General features: G+C 39.4%; 1 long non-coding RNA gene across 2 annotated transcripts in view; it reads left to right on the forward strand.

Annotated features, from left to right (window-relative positions):
* The window catches only part of LOC113167486, a 30914-nt gene that overhangs the window by 4819 nt on the left and 12498 nt on the right, over positions 1 to 13597 (forward strand). For both annotated transcript variants that reach the window (XR_003299290.1, XR_003299289.1), the window contains one exon: positions 6841 to 6974. This is a non-coding gene — a long non-coding RNA (uncharacterized LOC113167486). The remainder of the gene's footprint in view (positions 1 to 6840; positions 6975 to 13597) is intronic.

Genomic DNA, 13597 nt, shown 5'->3' on the forward strand with positions numbered 1-13597 from the left:
TGAAGGTGGACCAATGGAAATAAGTATTTCTTGAGTGGTTCACTAGGACGTGCAGGAAAGCTGTTGAACACGTGATACAAACACGCATCTAAGTATTTGTGATCATCAATCTATTTCATTTAAACTAGTTGCGCACTAAGATGGTATGAATTAAGTCAAAACATAGACATTTGTCTGATAAATGGTCTTAATTAAATTTAGCCACTAAAAATAAATCCAGATTTCACATCTGTGTGTTACAGGTGTTCTACTGTCTTCTATGTGTTTGCAGACTTAGGTTTTTGTTTAATGCCTACTACAAAACTAGAATTTTCCTTTGGCATTAGTAAAGTATCTAACTAGAAATTGATTTCAATATCTATTTCATATTCTCATTAAATCTAACCCCACTAGCTGGACTTCACTTTGGTGTTGCAATAAAATGCGAGAACAAAACTGCAAATGAGCCTTGATAGTATTTTTAACAAAATGTGCTCACAGATCAAGTATTTAAAACAAAAAAAATCCAGCTTCATAATGAGTTTTACATTTCACGCAGTGTATTTATAATTACAACTGTTTTACGAAGACACCACATATATATGCCTATACCAATTTTAAAGGTGTAGTAAGATATGTTATACAAATACATTAGCCTACTTTCTCTAATTCATTTTAATAAATGTATTTTCATTTTAAATTATATCATTTGTAAATACTTGTCATCCACTTTGTGTCATGTTTTTGGCAGACCACACAAACATTCTTTAAAAATGCACAGGCAGAAGTTTTCCATTATTTCATTTCCATGACACATTTCTATCTTTAGTTTAGTAAAGGGTCATCACACTGAGTCAAATCTGTGCTGATCTATACTCTAATGCTATAATTCAACAAGCTAAGTGAAAGTGAGAATAATTAACTAATTTATTAAGGCTTCTGTGTCTCCCTTCTGTGACCCCGTCTAGTTGCCTGAGCCAGCCTTTGGCCAGTGGTCCTTTGAGATTCTCCTCCGTAAAGACAGTTTCTGTTTATTGCTGCAATTTATTTACATTAGCCTGCTAAATCTTTAAGCAGATGTTTGCCAAGTTACTGCTCTGTTGTTGTCAACATTTTTATTATACATCATTTTCCATTCTGGAGCTTGGTAAGTGCATGTTCCATATTTTTAATAGGGACCTTAGGTTTTATTCCAGAACGTCTCTTAGAAAACCCAGTAATCCCAGTCCTAACAGGTTTGAGAGATACCTAACATCTTCTATATCTTGTTATATGTAGGGAAACAAATGAAACTGCCAACCTGCATGATGATGTTATGACTCCAGACAGGAGATGGCAGTATACCATCTTGAAAGCCCATTGCTTTGCTTTGAGGTTGTCACATGCAAACCATATCCCTCAAACATATAAAATACACAGTACAGGTTCTCTAGCAACTGCTCACTGTCCCACAGCTTTGTGAGGTAATTTTAGGCTATTGACCTATTAACATAATGTGGGAGAAACATCAGATTAAAACAATATACAGTATGATTAAGCTACAGCATGAGATCCAAAAAATTAAAAGACCAACAACCCCTCAACTATACATCATTATTAGTCCTTTGTAATTAGATAGATGGCAGTTCTCTATATCACTGTAAAACTGATGCAACTGTTGAATGGGATTAAGTGCATGCCAGTAATTTGTCCTATGAATCTCAGTTTGAAACAGTTTACAATTGATAAGAGAATCTCCATTGCAGTACATTCAGCAAAAGGCAGCCACAAAAACCCAGATCACAGAAGTGGAAACTGAAGTTAGTATTTAAGATAAAGGTCATCATGTCTGAGCAACTACAGCTTAAATAATGTCCATCCTATTATTATAGTTATGGATGTTCTTATACTGCCTAGCCTGCTTATTTATCTGTGCTAATTGACGAGTCAATCCGGTCACACAGTTCTTTACTCCTCCTCAATTAGTAAGTCCAGTTAGGCTAATTTAGTCTGTTGAAGACACTATAAGGACGCTTCATGTAATTTTATGCCGATGGACAGTCAATGCTGAGACCCTATAAATTGTGTTTAAGTGGATTAATAGTGTGCTGAGTCTGTCTGAGCAAAGTAGTGCTGGGAGTAGTGGCTCTCTATGCAGTGTGATAATTAAATAAATTGCACTGCAATGACTAGCTTATTTAGTAGCCATAGTTTACATGCATGTTTTCGACTAGAATATTAGGAAATAACAATATAAAACAGGTTCAGATTCCTAACTAAATTTTGTTGAATCATAGCTCCCAAACATTCAATTTTGATTTTTTTTTAAATGATAAATGATTTCAGTTACTCAGTATCAAAGCCCGATGGATGAATATACAATACCTCTATGAATTCATCATATGCTGGCATTGTACCTGTTTTGCTAATTTTTTGGCACAGTTTTTTCCTCTAGAAAGCATTATGACAGTCCTCAGATAGCCTTGACTTTGAAGTGCTGCTGTTGTGGGAAATTAGAAGATAGCTATACAGTAGGAATGTGAGGCTTTACCCTGATAGAGACTAGACTAAAAGTGGATTGTCCATGAAACTGCTTGATCTTGACCTGGCTGTCTGCTGTTATGGCTCCTCTGTCATAACACCCCCACCCTAGCACATTCACACACGTGTACGTGTACACACACACATACATACACACACACACCATTAGATGTGGTACTTTTTTCCTCTGGAAAGTGTAAAATGGACTAAAATCAACACTTGAGCATTAAGTGGAAAAAATGCTATCAACTCTTCTGGCACAAAAGTGTTGGCATGCTGTTTGTTTATTCGTTGTAGTACTATTCTACACAAATGTAATCCCTGTCATCTGCTGATTTCTAGCAGCCTGGCTTGGAATTCCTCTCAATATAAGAAAATGGTATAGCCCCTGAGTGCTACTGCAGTTTTATTGCCTGAGGTGTCTGAATATAGCGTACCACATGTCTCATTCAAAGAGAATGGCAGGTATGTGTCACTAGTCATAAATTGCAACTTGCCTTCAGCAGTAATCAGTTACCAAGGAAACCTCAAATGAGATTATGACCTTCTGTTGTGTTTAGGCAGGGAAACTGTTGTCAACAATCAAAGAAATAACACTAAAGGTTTATGTCAGTCACTATTTATTTCCTCATCATCCTAGATTCATGTTTTAGGTTACTAATGTGAGTAGAACTTAAAAAAATACATATCAATGCCAGTTTTTACTAATAATATATTATAATATTTGCATTAGATTATTTTTTGAGGTAAATAATGCTCAATAATGTGGGATTAGTGATACAATCAGTGATCCCATATTAACGAATACATTAGAAGGGTAGAAAACAAAGAATGGAGGGCTCAGGAGCCAGAGTGCCTGGAAGGAGGGCAGAGTGTTGGGTGGGTGGAGATGGAGAAATGGGGGACGGTGGTATTTAGTATGCAAGGCCAAGCTGCCCCATCTGCTTAGCGCAGCAGTCCCTGTCGTATAACTGTCTGCGGGCCGTGGGCCACATAAAGAATGTCTCAGATTTGATGTAATTCCGCAAAATTAATGACAGCTTTACTCGATATGGGCCGTGAGGGAATGATTAGTGTTTGATCGTCCATCTGATCAGTTCTCTTGGTTGGCTGCAGGAGAAATACTCCACTATATGAAAGCATGCTGCCTATGGCAAGCACACATGTATACACAGATACACCTATCCTTAATTTATTTCTGGTCCCCCATACACTTGTTTGTTAGGGTTCTGGTTCCTGTTTCAGTTAACACAGACAACCAATATTTTGTTATACTCTGTACTGTGTCACCTACTGATAGGCTGGATGGTCTCAGGTCTCACTGGTGATGTGTTTGTGCACAGGGGAGTTTTATATCAGGCTGGGCAGTATTTCAAAGGAAAGTGGGCCAACCAGCAGCCAGTTTAGAGAACTCAGAGGTCACACTATGACCTTTTACAAGATCTGCTTTACTGCAGTTGTGATTGGAATTTGGTATTAGTTTTTAAAAGAGATGGGGAATGGATTGGGAATTTGAGAGAAGAAATTGATCCACTGGATGGATTGCAGGAGTTGGACAAGTGGAATTCCTCTCCTCCTTTTCATTCAGTCCCACCTAAGCCTGCCCATCCCCCCCTTCTTTTTCCTTCTCTTGGGCTGCTGCGTTTACAAGCAAAGGGGGCATTCTGTTTTACAAGTGAGCCTGGTGCGTCTCGGTGTGCTAGCAACATTAAAATTGAACCCGTCTTATCTGTGCAAAGCGTGAGGCTTTACATCAGCGGCTGTCGTGCTGCTGCCATGAGGCTCTTGTGTGCTTTTATGTAATGTGGTTCAGTCTAAAAAACAAAACAAAACAGTGGACAATTAAAGTGAGCTGATAAATAAACCGGTGATTGAAGATGGGGTTAGTTTGCAAAATATAAGGTAGAATTAGAAGAGGGCAAGTTTGCTGTTGTTAACATGGCCTTTTCCAGCACATGACATCAATTTCTTACCCAAAGCTGATCATCACTGATGGGCAGATTTTTGGGGAGAAATTAAGTTTTCAAAGTTGTACCTATTTTGTGCTGACTTGCATATGGCAAAAGTAATTTCCCATCTGACCATTAGTTCTCTGGTCCAGTATCAAGCACGTGAAGCCTAATTCAGTAAAGGCTCGGGGAGGGTTGTGTTTCTGCCAACACAGATTGCTGGACAGATTGGCAATCCTTCACTTTGTATGAATGCTGTGTTTTTTTGCTGAAATTGTAGGCCATTATAACAAATTACTTGCAAAAACACCATTAAAGTAAACAAAAAAGTCCTGCATCTGTTTTGAAGCCAGGCTTGTTCCAGTTCAATTGCAGCTCAGTTCATTATCCTCTGTTTTTCTCTTTCCTCAGTATTTTTTCATTTTTGTTCTCCCTTCCATAACACTGTCTATCCAAATTACTTGAATGTGTTTCGTACCGCCTGGGTTTCCCCTTGTCAATCGGCATCCTCTGATCTGCGCTCTTTCTTGGCCCACTCCTTCTCCCCCACTGCTTTCTTTTTCTCCTCCTCATTTTATATTTTTGGCGGAGCAGAGGACCTTTCTTAGTGCAGTGACCTTTCTGGTTTTAAATTAAGCCCCACTGCGGCATGTCTCTCTTCATAGACCGCCGGTTACGAGCCTTCAGAGAACCGCAAAAAAATAACGATTCTGATGAAATGGCCCCTTTTAAAATGCTCTTCCAAATTCCTTTTACATTTTTCTTTCCCCTTCCCCCTTTTCTGGTTGCATTAATATTCACACTAATGAGGAACATCCTAAAGAGCAGACCATGGAAAATGTGAGATGAGATACATGCACATGCTTCCCCACATGCACGTCATACACACACTGTTGCTCATTACTAATGGCTTCTAATCAAATGCCATGTATGTTTGAAGTGATTTATGAACAGTGGGCAGCCTATAGTTGCAATGTGATTGCTTAATCAGAAAGAGACCATTTTTCAATGGATAAGCCAGTTTGTGGCCTTTTAGAAGAGACCACATTTCACATTATGTGATTAATAGGATTCTATTAAAATGTATTTAGATGATGGTTTTTTTTTTACTACAGTGAAGTCATGTTGTTACCTGGTAGCTTTCTATTTGTTCTTTATTTGTTGCAATACTTCACATGTTGAGAATTTCACAGTATGATGTCAACAAGTCAGTGATGTGGAAATATTTTAGGAAATAAGGTGATGATAAACCTCAGTGCTATATTGCCAATCAAGACTTCTCAGGTGCTGAGTCACTATCGTGGCCCTCTATTCTCGTGTGCATTATTCAGCCTTGCTGTTGGAAAATGTCTGATGTAGTCAACCAATGTTTGCTACAGAAATTGCCTAAATTAAGCTAGAATACTATGAGGTGTGGCAGCTTTCCAAAACCAGAGCCATACCTGTTCATTGCACCCCTATATTAAGGCAGGATATACTGGGAAGCTCTCTAGTTTAGACTGAGGCGAAGACGTCTTTGGGCTCCATGAGAAAAGGTTTCAAATTAATTTTGTAAAAGGTCAGTGTTGTGGACATAATTGAGGTTATAGTGGTTCAGTGATAATGTGAAATTCTTTTGTTGCTAGTCTACTTAAAATAATTACTGTGTATTTGCTGTAATGAAGCATAAGATAAGCATAGTACACTATTGCATTTGCGATATTAAAGTTTTTGCTTAATCTTTAAAGGGGTTAACACTATGCTTAGATTACTTCAGTGGGAATGTGACCATATTTAAGCCATTAGAGCGGCACTTTTTCCAGTTACATATTTGATGCCATAAACTTTCTACAGTGACCCACAGATGCAGAGAGAGTACCTAGACAAAAAAGCGGAAAATTCATGCGCCTTTAACCAAAGTGACTTACAAGATACAGACAAAGCCAGGGGTAAGCATAAGGTCTTGCCCAAGGACCCCTACTGGAGGTAGGCCACAGCCGGGATTTGAACCCCAGTCTCCTGCATGGAGGCCAGCGATGTTGCTACATTCATTCATTTATTCTCCTTTCTCTACTCAACAGATTGACCCTCTCCACTAAGGGGAAGCATCCTGTAGCCTTGAATATTAAATTCCCTCCCTACATGGGCTGCATCTAACAACATGCAGATATGATTTCTAGGTCTCTCTTCTAAGGTGCTCCTTGTAGCCTTGGTACTCCTAATGAATCATGGGGCAGTGCAGTTAAAACATATGGTATTACCCCATTCCAGGGTGTGTCCTCCTGGGTGTCTATGAATCATTGATCTCATCAGACAGGTTCCTTCTATTTCTCTCCTCCCTACTCCTCACATCTCTCTCCTTTTCTTTCTCTCTTATCGTTGCTCCCTTCCCCCATTCCCTGTCACACTCCAGTCCCCCAGGGTGTCTGTGGAGGATCTGCCAGGCTCATCATTGGAAGAGAGGAGAAGGCTAACTGGGAGCCTGTACTGGCTGTAAATCTGAGAAGGGAGGGGAACCTGCAGTGGCCACACTTCTACTGCAGCCTAGTAAGTCCAGCAGGCTTCCAGCACATTGAAAACATCTTGCTTGTATCAACATGCAGACACATACGTGCACACAAATACCCAACAATTAGTTTGCAGTCATGGGTTCAAGTTTTTACTGCCATCAGAGCTTACTCATTTTAACTTAACTGCAATTAACCAAACTTGTCTTAACCTGAAAACCGCAAAAAGCTATCATGCGGTTTGTCTACCACATTTTTCAAATAATCAACCAGTCTGCATCTACTTGCTAAGAGGGCATGAGAAAAAGACATATCTTAAATAACTTCTCATATGGAATCTAGTGAGGGTGTTTTATTGTTGCTCCTTTACAGTGTTGTCTCTTTTACATTGATGTTTTGATGCGTTTATTTCCTAGAAAGACGATGCAGCATAATTTTACTGTTAAGGAGGCGATGAGACTTGGGTGGTATGCTTTCTAAGAAGTGAGAAGTATTATTTAATCCATGCAGAGGTAATTTCAGTCTCAGAGTAGCCATAAAGCCATGGAAGCCTAGCACAGATCTGAACTGCAATGCAGTGAGGTGGGCCCTTCTCTCCCATACATACATACATTTAGCTGGGTGTGATACCATTCCACACTCCCTCTCCTTATCTGAGAAATAAGCATTTTTACAGAGTTTCAGCTGTAAAAGGAGAGGAGCAGATAGCCCATAAATCTAGCCATAAAAACGTTAAGTTGTCAGAGGTGCCATCAGCTATCAATCGTGTGCGGCAAGCTGATGAAGGGGAAATAGGTGATAAAAAACAGCATTTTAGGGAAATTATGTCCAGTCTTCCATTTGCGAAGTGCTGCAGTCGAATCACAGCAGAATCTTAATGACTGGATGGTGTGGCCAGGGACTGTTTCTTGGTGTGACAAGACGCACACCCTGGTGGGAGGGTGGGATATAGAGGAGTAAAGGAGAGCTGTGGAGGGAGGGGGGGCGCGGAGGGCGCAGTGTGGTAGAAAATTATACAACTGACATAAATCACTTCTACACTACCGTTTTTCTCTCTTCCTCAATTTCTTGCTTCCCCCCATCTCTCTCACGCATGTGCTCGCTCTTTCTTTGGTCCTTTCTCTCCTTCATGGCCATGCATCTTTCTCTCCTCATTTGCACTCTTCCTGCTTCTCACCCTGACAGTCCCCCTGGCTTTCTGGCCTTTATTCTTTTTCCCTGGCCACGTGCTTAATTTGAAGCACTGCTGGTCAACCCCACCATCTCCCTCTTAATCCATTGCAACTTCATTTCCACTGTGGTTTGTTTATATGCTTTCTTTATTGATCTGCTTTTTGTTGCCTACAAAGGATTTATACCCTGTCCATGGGACTGTATTAGCAAACCCTGAGATTGACTTTGTCTTTCTGTGATGCTTCAGTATATTTGTTCTTGAAATAAAAGGAAATACTATCTGTAGTTACTTCACACTTTAGCACTTTATCAGACAGTTTTTTTACTCTGGAAATGTTTTGCCCAAAATGAAAACGCAGCCAGAGGGTTTTATATCCAAATGCATCTAATCAAAGTTTCAGTTGAGTTATGTGATAACCAATGTTAGTGGGTGACCAGTATTGTTTTTTCAGTTGCCAATGCTGATCTTTACCTCTGTTGTTTTTCTGTTTTTGCATCAGATAAAATACACAATTTAATCAATCCAAATGAGATAACACAAATATGCAGAACCTTCATTAGAATTTAGTGAATTATAAAAATACTGAAATAATTTTAAGTGTTTAAAAAATGTTTTGGAACCATGGATGACCTACACTCTATGCTGGCCCTAAACACCTCTTCAGTGCTGTTGCTATGAGGAATGGTCATTTGTGTTATGTGGCACATCTGTGGACGCCCTCATGTACACAGTAGAGAAAATATATATGAGATTTTTTTAGAATTTAAGTAAGTCGGGAGCTACTTTTAAAATGTAGTAGACTCCTGGGACATTCTTTTGTTCTGAGAGTTTGTGCAACAAGTGTTTTATTAAACTATTTTATTGGCTTTTTAACTTGCTTTTGTGTACAGTAAAAAGTCAAGTATAATGATATCACTTCACCTGTGCTTCTTCTGCTCTCCTGCCTGTCATCCCCTGTGTGTTGTGGAGCTGTGCCCCGCCCACAGTCACAGAGAGGAAAGACTGCAGAGGAAACACTGTAATTGTATTTGAGATTTCATAATCTAACTTACTGTTATTTTCAGGTGCTAATAAAATGCATCCCAGTAAATCACTCTCCCTTGTGCACCCAACTAATTTTTCACATGCATATTTTAACTTTTCACTGGTATATATGCAGGTAAAATGCTTCCAGTGTAGGGTGCAGATGTATCTGCAGACATTTTTAAAATGAGCAGTGTGAGCACAGACATCTGCGGATGTGAAATTAGGAATGTCAAAGATCTGCCTGATTAATTGGTCGACCAATCATTCTGTTGACCACTAACTTCTATACAATACAAGCTGTGTCTTATATGGGCTTGTAGCAGAAAAGATAAGTGATATAAAGGCATCATGTGAGAATAATCTTGCTCACTGAAATTATAAATGCCTTTATTGTCTGATCTGTGACATAGCCTTTAATCTAAGGTCATTTGTTAATTAATTTGAACAGCCTTACAGAATCTGGTTCTGCTCTAGCAGCCATGGCTGAGTGATGTCATTCTGCAGTGAGCAGACCTAAAGCACTGCAAAATGGATGCAGTAAAGCATGTTCATCTGCAGTTCCCCTCTAGTATTTTTGGGCCTGCAGGCTTATTTGGAAAATGTGTTACTGAGCACTCCTCAAAGAGTTAAATATGGCATTGGTATGTTTTTTAAAATGTTCATATGGATAGACTGTATAATAACTATACAGAGTGAGTTTGGGTTTACTGGGTAAAAGTCTCTAAAGTTACTGGTTAACTACCAGAGGATGTCTGTGGTTCTGGTGGTTCATGTTGAGACATTAAAGATGCTCTCTTGTAGTGATCACAGTTTGCCTTGTGTCAGGGGCTGTGCTGCCACCTTTAGTTAAACTGAGGTACTGTAATGCAGCAGCTATTCCCCCAGCATCAGTGTTGTTGGGCTACTCTGCAGTTCAGTCACACAGCATGTGTTTGTGACAGAGGGTAGTTTAACAACACATCTAACCTTACTGCATTACAGCTAGTGTAGCAGTGATGGTGCAGGTTTTATGTAAAATGGACCGTCACAGAGATATACTGTCCAACTGTTTTTAAGCTTTTCTCTCTAAGTGTGGTTAATGTTTAAAAATAACCATGCATTAACTGTCCGATCATTTGATATCTTCCCATACATATCAGACTTTGCTATATGTTTACTCAGTCATGTCTCCCTTACCATATATTCTTTGTTTTATGCTGCCCCTACACACGTACATAGAGTTCTTTACACACATGCAATCTTTGTATCTGCACACTAAACAGAAACTGGTAATTTTTTACTTTAATATGTTGCTAAAAATGAATAAAAGGAAAGGCTCCAGTTTTAACTGGATGGCATTGTCATTCCTTTATGTTGTAATGCATAGACCAGCAATTTTGTTAAAGTTGCTGTGAATTTTATGTTCTTAACATATAGGTTACTGAGACCTGGGTTTCACCTAAACATGCACTTTGATAGTCAGAAAAGTAAGGTCCTGAATAGCATTATGCATTTTCTATTTATATATAGGGATCTTGTTTTTGACATATTTTGAAAAAAATGTGTTTTGTTACATCTATCCTGGATCCTCAGATAATTTCAATTAATCTTATTTACATTATCCCCAAACAGACTGTGTAAGACATGGGTCGTTTTTTTTCCTTTCAGGGAGTGGTTTTCCTTTCTGATAAAATGTTAATGCAGTGACAGCTGCATCTGCCAGGGGGCAGCCAAGCTCACACATCAAGGCTGTAGAGAGCAACAGACAGTCGCAACTCTGCACACCTCCTTTTCTTTCTTTGTGTCCATACTGTGCTTTCAGTACTTTAGGTAAAGTAAGTTACATATTAAACATATCTGTGATATTAGATGGAAAATTGTTAAGACTAGGGCTGCTAAATGTGTAAATCATTTTAAGTTGTGGATTTAATTCCGTGAAGCTCTGCTGTAATTACAAGCGCTCACTGAGTTATATCATCTATTAATATTCTCTTCATTAGCATTAAATCTTGTCAGTCATTCTCATTTGGAGGTCAAAGGAGGCAAATTCAGGGATGAAGGTAAGATATTTTCTAAAGACAATATCTGGAAAAAATGCAATGTTCAGATAATACATTAATGTAAAAGCATTCAAAAAGTTTAAATGGCACACATTAAAAGAACATTTATTCACTCTCCAAAGTAAGCTTGCCAGTTATAGTTCAATGAATTCAAAATGTGGAGTTGTAATTCTGTACCCATAAAACTGTTGAAAGAATTTCATTCATTTCACTACTACTCATTTCACAACTTGTACCATTTATGAGCAATAAGAAATAGATACATTAATGTTATTACACATCTGAATAATCGTCGCACTAACCCTCTTACTCAACATTCGGCAAATGGCTTCGTTTTTGCTTTGATTTTAAACCAAATAAAGTAAAGTTATGATTCCAGGCTCCTAATGAAGATTTTGAAGCATGTTATATTTTTTATTATTTAGATTTGTTGCAGTGCTTTTTTATTTGTTTATAATAGCAATATTCAATTTGATTATGTTCTATTTGTTTTCATTCACACATAATTTGTTTCCTCCCTTTCAGCACTTTGTTGGTGTAAAGGTTTGCTGCTCTTACTTTGTGATTGCAAAATTTGTTTGATTGCAGAAGTATGGTTGCATAGCAAGCAGGCTTGTTTGTTATTGTGCTATAAAGGTGATTATATCCTAGGTTTAAACTTGTTTAAGTCCAATGTCACTTCTGTTTCTTCAACCCTCCATAGAAGAGAAGTCATAAACCTTTTTTCTCTCCAAGCAATCGTGTTAAAAAGAACACCTGTAACTCGACACACAGACCTCTCTACTCAAATGCCACGGGCAACTTTATGACTCATGGGAATGGGGACACACAGCTAAATAGATAGTTTGTGTACCAGTCTATCTTCTAGTTGCACATTCTCTTGGTTTCTCAAACAAAACAGGCACTTGGACAACATCTGAATGGTGGCCATTTTGGTTTGGCCTGATGCTTGCACAGTCCTGGGATACTGCAGGCACTAGTGGGGGGATGGGTGGGCTGCTACAGCTACCCTGAAGACTTCTGGTAATGTTTTAGCCATTCTGGAGCCTCTGGGCCCAGAGACGGATTCAGTCAAAAAGTATTTGAGCACCCTCAGGTCCTCAGAGTGATTTACTGCATATTTGGACATCTGCAAAGAGCTTTTGCACCTTGAAATCCTCTCTCTCTTGCTCTCCCTCTCTCTCGTTCTCTCCGTCTCTCTCTCTCTCTTTCTGTCTTTGTCTACCACTCTTTGCAGTAGTAAACCCTTGGGAATGTTCTGTCACACTGAGTCACCTTGAAGGTATCCAAGGTATAGTCACTTCCTGTCACCTTCTCACTCAATGATCCACCCCTCCCTCCCTTCCACTCCTTCATCTTACCTCACCCTTAAATCACATTCAGTCCTTCTACTTGGGTCTCAACCACACTCCTCTTATCTTAGCCATCAGATTTAATGTGCGATGCTCTTGCTCCTCTGTCTGTTAGTCCCCCTTTTGCACTGCCAGCTGGACACATCAATCCATGTGATGGGTGCTTGTCAGTCTGCTCCTTACTGGGCAGCAGCCCAAAAAGGAAACACAAAGTCTTAGACAGCACAACTCTACCAGGGGATGATAAAATGTGCCAATATGTGAACACATCTTTATAGGATATGTCCTCACTAACAAGACAAGTGTAGGTAACTGATAAGTATGGCTACTGGTAAGTAGTTATGAGTAAGTTGTCACCTTGACACTTTGTATTTACTGCTTTGTTGCCTATAGCTGGCCACCCTGATTTGAGTGAAGAGAACTGTCAGTGGTCATCAATAACAGGTCTGTGTGGTGTGGGTGGTGCAGGCTGTGTGGCATGTGTTTTAGAAAAGATGGCCAGGGGCCCTCTGTCTCTACAGCCCTGAAAACACGGTGTCATGAGCATCTGTGTCTCTATAACTGGGACTGTTGCTGAAGAGGCCCAAACATATCTGGTATGCAGTGTTTAGGAGGCACGCAGACAGGATAATTGCTGGGCCGAATCTGTCTGCAGCTCCACACTTTCAAGTGCTCATTGCCTTTGAGCGTTTTACACCCCAAGTGGCTGAATAGCCCAGGGGAAACGAGGTCTGCATTGATTTATTACTCACCCTTAACTCTTTTGTTTGTTAGGACCAAGGACAACTTAATCAGCCACCAAAGAAGTCTCAAAAGGGTGTTTGTAATATCGTTGTTTGACTGGATAGTTGTTGCACATTGGAATCTCAGTCCCATAGAAACAAACAAAAAATAGTACTAGTGTGCTAAACCTTAATACCTTATTGGTGCATTCCCTGAAATGATTGGCTGCATTTCATAACCACAGCAGTCTCCCTGCCAACACCAGTGATTAAACACAAGAACAAAGTGTTCTCATTGAGGTGGAGTGAAATTTGGAATGTTGACTGAGTAAATCTGAAACAGTACCTGC

Source organism: Anabas testudineus, chromosome 7 (assembly GCF_900324465.2).
Source record: "Anabas testudineus chromosome 7, fAnaTes1.2, whole genome shotgun sequence".
In the NCBI taxonomy this organism is placed as follows: Eukaryota; Metazoa; Chordata; class Actinopteri; order Anabantiformes; family Anabantidae; genus Anabas; species Anabas testudineus.